Below are 6845 nucleotides of genomic sequence, written 5' to 3' on the forward strand. Positions count from 1 at the left end.
AGTATCTTCAACAAATGGTGCTGGCATAACTGGATGTCAATATGTAAAAGATTACAAATAGATCCATATCTGTCACCATGCACAAAACTCAAGTCCAAGTGGATCAAAGACCTAAACATAAATCCAGTTACACTAAACTTAATAGAAAAGAAAATAGGAAGCACTCTTGAACGCATTGGCACTGGAGACCATTTCCTAAATAAAACACCGACAGCACAGACCCTGAGCACAACCATTAATAAATGGGACCTCTCAAAACTGAGAAGCTTTTGCAGGGCAAAAGACACAGTCAATAAGACAAAAAGACAGCCAACAGATTGGGAAAAGATCTTCACCAACCCCACATCTGACAGAGGATTGATCTCCACAGTATATAAAGAACTCAAGAAACTAGACATCAAAGCACTGAACAGTCCAATTAAAAAATGGGCTAAAGAGCTAAACAGAGAATTCACAAAACAAGAACTACAAATGGCTGAAAGACATTTAAAGAAATGCTCAACATCCTTAATCATCAGAGAAATGCAAATCAAAACGACTCTGAGATACCACCTTACACCCGTTAGAATGGCTAAGATCAAAAACACCAATGACAACCAATGTTGGAGAGGATGTGGAGCAAAGGGAACACTCCTCCACTGTTGGTGGGAATGTAAACTTGTACAACCACTGTGGAAATCAGTATGGCGGTTTCTCAGAAAATTAGGAATCGAACTACCTCAAGACCCAGCCATACCACTCTTGGGCATATACCCAAAGAATGCTGATACATACCATAAAGATACATGCTCAGCTATGTTCATAGCAGCACTATTTATAATAGCCAGAACCTGGAAAAAACCTAGATGCCCATCAACGGAAGAATGGATGAAAAAAATGTGGTACATATACACAATGGAGTTCTACTCAGCAGAGAAAAACAATGAAAGCATGAAATTTGCAGGCAAATGGATGGAACTAGAAAAAATCATCCTGAGTGAGGTAACCCAAACCCAGAAAGACAGTTATGGTATGTACTCACTCATTGGTGGATTCTAGATATAAAATGAACTATCAGACCACAACCCATAGAACCATAAAGGCTATATATATATAGCATGGAGGTCCCTAGCACGACTGTGGCATATAATAAATTTCAGTTTTACTCAATTATTGAAAAAAAATAGCCAAATGAATGGAAACACATGAACTATGAACCAAAGGCTGAGGGGCTCCCAGCTGGATCAGGCCCTCTGAATAGGTGAGACAGTTGATTGGCTTGATCAGTTTGGGAGGCATCTAGGCAGTGGGACCAAGTCCTGTGCTCATTGCATGAATTGGCTGTTTGAAACCAGGAACTTATGCAGGGACACTTGGCTTAGTCCGGGAGGAAGGGACTGGACCTGCCTGGACTGAGTCTACCAAGTTGATCACAGTCCTCGGGGGAGGACTTGTCCTGGAGGAGGTGGGAATGGAGGGTGGGCTGGGGTAAGGGGAGGGCGTGGGAGGGGGGAGAATAGGGGAACCCATGGCTGATATGTAGAACTGAATGGTATTGTAAAATAAAAAATATATATCACAAAAAAAAAAAAAAAAAAAAAAAAAAAAATTAGGGTTTGGGCTATAGCTTAGTGGTAGAGCATTTGCCTAGCATGTATGAGGTCCTAGGTTCAATGCACAGTACCACAACAATAACAATTATTATTAATATATATTTATATTTAATAATTAAATGCTACTAAACTAAATTTTATTAGTCACATATAAGCATAAATATCCAATATTTTAAAGTCAAAACAATTTAATAAATATCTAATAAATTAATATTTAACATAACTATACAAGATAATGGCTACTATTTAAATGTTAGTTTATAATATTTATAATAATTTATTATATATATTTATAATAATTTGCTATTATAAATCATAGTAAAGGCATGGTAAACAAGAATCCTCATAGAATGAGTATTGAAACTTTCTTCCAAGAGTGAATGAACTAATAAATCTATTTCCAAAAATGCAAACTGTGGATAATTGGGAGATGTTGAAATAGTATGTCAGTACAAAAATATTCTTTTCACTTTCTGGAGGAATTATCTTTAAGCAATGTACTGATATGCTTTCCCCTGACACTACACCCCTAATCATTGAACTTGAGGATGTGGAGACAGGAGGATCAGGAACTAAGGTCATCCTCAGCTAGACTAGCCATTTCAACGCTACTCTGGGCTAAAGAGCCTGGAAAAAAAAAAAAAACAAAAAAACAAAAAACTGCTCAAAGGAAAAAAGTCAAAATCAAATCAAAACAGTATCCATGACTACTAGAGCACAGGCTAAAACCCTGTTGGCCTATACAGGCCAACACCCCCCCCCCCAGCAGGCTCTGCCACCACTCTTAGTTACGGAAACTGTGGTACACAGATATAGACATGGTAACCAAGGGTATCCAGATGAGTAAAGAGTACCAATATTTGCCAACATACCTGGTCCATCACTGTCTAATCACTTGCCTGCTTTGTAAACTGCTTTGCTGCATTAAATACAAGGATGATAACTGACATGCTAGGCAAGCGGCCTACTATGGAGCAATATCTCCAGCTCTCCTGATTTTTTTTTTTTTAATTTCAGGACAGGGTCTCACTAAATAGTCCTAGCTGACCTTCAGCTCATTCTGTAGCACAGGCAGACTTTGAATTGCAACCCTTCCTACCTCAGGCTTCCCAGTAGCTATATTACAGGCCTGTACTACCAGGCCTGAACCACCAAGCCTGAACCACCAGGCCTGCTCCTACTCAGTCATGTTGTATGTATAGAAAATGGTACCCTGGCCAGGCAGTGGTGGCATACACCTTTAATCCCAGCACTCGGGAGGCAGAGCCAGGCGGATCTCTGTGAGTTCGAGGCCAGCCTGGTCTACAGAGTGAGCTCCAGGAAAGGCACAAAACTACACAGAGAAACCTTGTCTCAAAAAACCAAACAGAAAAAAAGAAAAAGAAAATGGTACCCTGAAGAACTCAGGCACTTACTTGGTCATCTGTTCAAGAGATACCAATGTTGAGAATACACAGCTAGCCACTGTTCTGATGATGGTGAACTATAATGGTGAGCAAGCAGAAAACAAAGCAACTATGGTACAACCCTTAGGTACACTACTTTATGATGCATGCCACTGACATAAGTGGGAAATTGGTTATTAGATGATTTTGTCACATTTGGAAAAAATGTTCAAGTCTTAAAATGATTCATTTTTATCACTTTGCAATTATATGTGTCTGTCTGTATATGTGGGTCCAGATGCTCAGTGAGACCAGAGGTGTCTGATCCCCTAGAGCCAAGGTAGGTGCTGGAAAGGGTCCTCTGTAAGAGCAGTACTAGCTTTTAACTGCTGAGCTGTCTCTCTAGTCCCTCGTGTCTTTTTCAAATCATTAAATAACACATAGTAATTATACATGTCAGAGGGGTTCAATGTGATTTTTTAAAAGTTGTTAAAAGCAATAACGTGAATACTCATCTCTGCGTGTTTAAAATATACCCATATGGATTAAAAGAGGAAAAAAAAAAAAAAACCTGAACCAGCTATCATAAACTATAAATAGTGAGTACTGGGTGATAGTGAGTAAGAACTGTTATCATTAATACTCAATACAAATGGTTAAATGAAAGAACAAGGATGCTTACAAAGATCCTTAAATAATGACACGTTAAAGAGAACGACTTTTGGAAAAGCCAAAATACAAGTAGCTTGGGTGCCTAGGCTGCCAACAGGAAAAAAAAGCGCGCCAATTTGAACAGCAAAGATTCCTCCACTGACAAGTAAAAAAAAAAAAAAAAAAAAAAACAGGAAGCATAATTTAGAAAACCTTTTTTTTTAAGCACAAAGGGCGGGGTGGAGCAGGAAAGGGTTACAATAGCGCGTTTACACTGCCATCTAGCGGCCTCGGAAAGTGCGACTCACCCACACAGGACTGAAAATTTTCCGCTGTTTTCCAGTCAACCGCTGTAGAAATGAAGGCTGGGGAAGGTAAGCGGAATGGGGAAGACCACCGAAGTCTCTCCTACTTACCTAAGAGAGAGCGGCGAACCGTCTCCGCGACGAAAGCCTGTACGCCCATCCTCGCCCTAGCGAAACATCAGCAGAAGTCCCTCCCTCACCGGAAGGAAGTTGCCAGGCGTGGTCTAGGATTGGCTGATTCAGAGCTTGCGCAGTGATGCCAATGAGGTCGTTGCCAGTCTCCCTAAGAGTTGCCCGGATGTTTCTTTGAATCTTTTACCTATAGGACAAAGCAAAGCGCTGGAAACAGCCAGGGTCGCCCCATGTTCAAGCCGAGATCCTGATCTCTAGGACGTGCTTCTCCCACTCAGCCTTGCCTTGAATAACTGTCTTCCTCGCAGCCCTCACCCCTCTGCTCATAATCTTTTGGGATGATTTTACCTGTTCCCTAAAAACACTGAAAAAAAATCACATCTTTTACCAAAAGAAAGTATATTTTGAACAGTATTGTACACAAATGATCTGAATTTTTTTTTTCTTTTTCTTTCGTTTTTATTTGTATTTTTGTGTGTGTGTGTGTTTGAGCCAGGGTCTCCTGTAATCCCAACTGGTCCCGAACTTGCTATTTCACCAAGGCCAGATTTGAACTCGTGATCCTCATCCCTCCACCTCCAGAATGCTGGGATTACAGACCAAGTTTGGCAATGGGAATGAATTCTTACTGACAGTTGCTTTAGCATCGGGACTTTTGTTTGGATGTGCAGTTTATTAGTTTTTACTTCTCATAGGGTTTTATAATGGAGAGGCCAACCTTGGGGTCAGGACTTAGAAGAACTTTTCTTCCAGTCATAACTATTCCTGCCTTTGTTATTTTCCTGGAGTAAAGTCCCTTTGTTCTCTGGGCAGGCTGTTTCCTTAACAGTAATGACTAGAAGCCAGATGGAGTAGCATCCAGGCAGCCGAGATCTGTGTCGGGCCTAGTAACTATTCCTTGCACTACACTTTTTTTCTCCGAAGTTTCTTTTATTTAAACAAAGAGTATTGTGGTAAAAATTCATGAAAAGAAGCTGTGTCTGCTTGTGTTTATGTCTGCAGAGACTGGTGGAGTAATTGGAATTTGAGTATTATGGAGAGATTAGAATTTTGCCGGTTCAGAGGCTAATTGCTTTATCATGGGGTAGTTTTGGGCTTCCTTGCCCCACTCTGTATCTGAAATAACATCTTGTGATAATAAATAAAAACCTCTTAAAAGCTATTAACTTGGCACTAACATTCTGTAATAACAAATAAAAATCTCTTAGAAACTATTAATTTAGAACTAGTATCTTACGATAATAAAAAAAAAACCTCTTAGAAGCTATTAACTTAGCAGAGCACTGCTTTCTGCCAATCCCAGAGCTAAGAATGTCATGAAATAGTATCTTAGGCCTCTAGAACAGGTCTATCTTGTTGCACACACCTCTCCGGTATACCTAACAACACATTTTAAACTTGTCTTGATTTATGACTTTCTTTGTTTTGTAAAACTATTAAAAAAAAAAACTCTGTGAAACTGCTTCCACTTTGGAAAATTGAATTGGGGTAACCTAAATCTGTGCTCCTGGGCCAAGGTCACTCAGAATGGCTCCAGAAGAAACTATCTCCTGTTCCCTTTAAGATGAGAGCTGTGGGTTTTATGTCAACTGTACAAAATCCACTGGTCTACGTGCTCTCTTGACTTTCCTCTACTTGGTATCCCAGACAGGAAAGTAGAATGGGAGGAAAAGGAAGTTAGAAAATGAGTAAACTTGGTCTTCCTTAGGATTATCATACACCCAAAAGTAACATATGTAAACATAGTTAGGTCTGCAACGTTGTAAGCTACTAAAGCAAACCTTAAGACATTATTTGTCAACAAAATTTCTTTTTAAAACTAATTTATTAGTTGAGTGTGATGGCACACACCTTTAACCATAGTACCCAGGAAGCAGGGGCAGGTGGATTTCTGTGAATTTGAGGGCAGCTTGGTCTACACAGCAAGTTTCAAGCCAGCCAGAACTACATAGTGAGACCTTGTCTCAAAACTAAAAATAAATAAATAAGTGAATAAAATATAAAGCTAATTTATTGCTACCACCTTATTACATAGTGTAACCCATATAGGAGCATATGGACTCCATAAAGACTCAATGAAAACTGACCTCTGGAAATATTTGAGTCCTTGTATTCACCTTCAAGTGAATGGATTTTGAAGACCTAACTTTACCAAATAGCATCTTGGGCTTTTGTCTATATGTAATTCCTACTGGCATCTTAGATTATATTGCTTTGTTACAGCATTAGAAGCTGGAGGGAACTCCTAACTCACCCTAAAATCTGGATTCCAGAGTTTGTGTTCTTTTCTATTAAAAAAAAAAATTACATGGCGGGATCTTTGATTGACGTGTAAAATGAATGAACAAAATTTCTTAATAAAGAAATCACGTGGCTAAGACTGAGCATGTGTGTCTAAGCATCAAAGCTAACCAGCTTCTGAAGTGAAAGAAACACAGGAACACATGGGCAGGAGGAGAATTCACCTTTCCACCTCTCAGTGGTTTCCAAAAGGGGGATCAGTCTGCTGAGTCCTTTTGTGAAATCTTAGAGTTGACAGGTAGTTCAGACCTATCCCAGACAAGGCACCACAGTGCCAAAGGCAAAACAAGACTTGCACTTTTGAGATGGCCTTTCATGCTCTCCCTCCCACTGAACCCTCAGGGATGGCGAGGTCAGATAACTGTACAACTGAAGCAGCATTGGAGTTCCCATGCACTGGTTAGTCTGAGCTTCCAAAATCTATGATGGGAAACATTGGGAGTTTATGGTGGTTAGAATTGTCCTTTGAGAGATGTTTT

The 6845-nt window shown here is 39.7% G+C and overlaps 1 protein-coding gene across 1 annotated transcript in view; it reads right to left on the reverse strand.

Moving 5' to 3' along the window:
• Window positions 1-4148, reverse strand: part of LOC114702863 (protein FAM104A) — a 61745-nt gene extending 57597 nt beyond the window's left edge. Inside the window, exon 1 of the mRNA XM_028883439.2 lies at window positions 4045-4148. The gene's annotated coding sequence lies outside the window, so the exon portion shown is untranslated. The remainder of the gene's footprint in view (window positions 1-4044) is intronic.
• Between the last annotated feature and the right edge of the window lie 2697 nt (window positions 4149-6845).

The sequence above is a fragment of the Peromyscus leucopus genome, chromosome X (genome assembly GCF_004664715.2).
Source record: "Peromyscus leucopus breed LL Stock chromosome X, UCI_PerLeu_2.1, whole genome shotgun sequence".
Lineage (NCBI taxonomy): Eukaryota > Metazoa > Chordata > Mammalia > Rodentia > Cricetidae > Peromyscus > Peromyscus leucopus.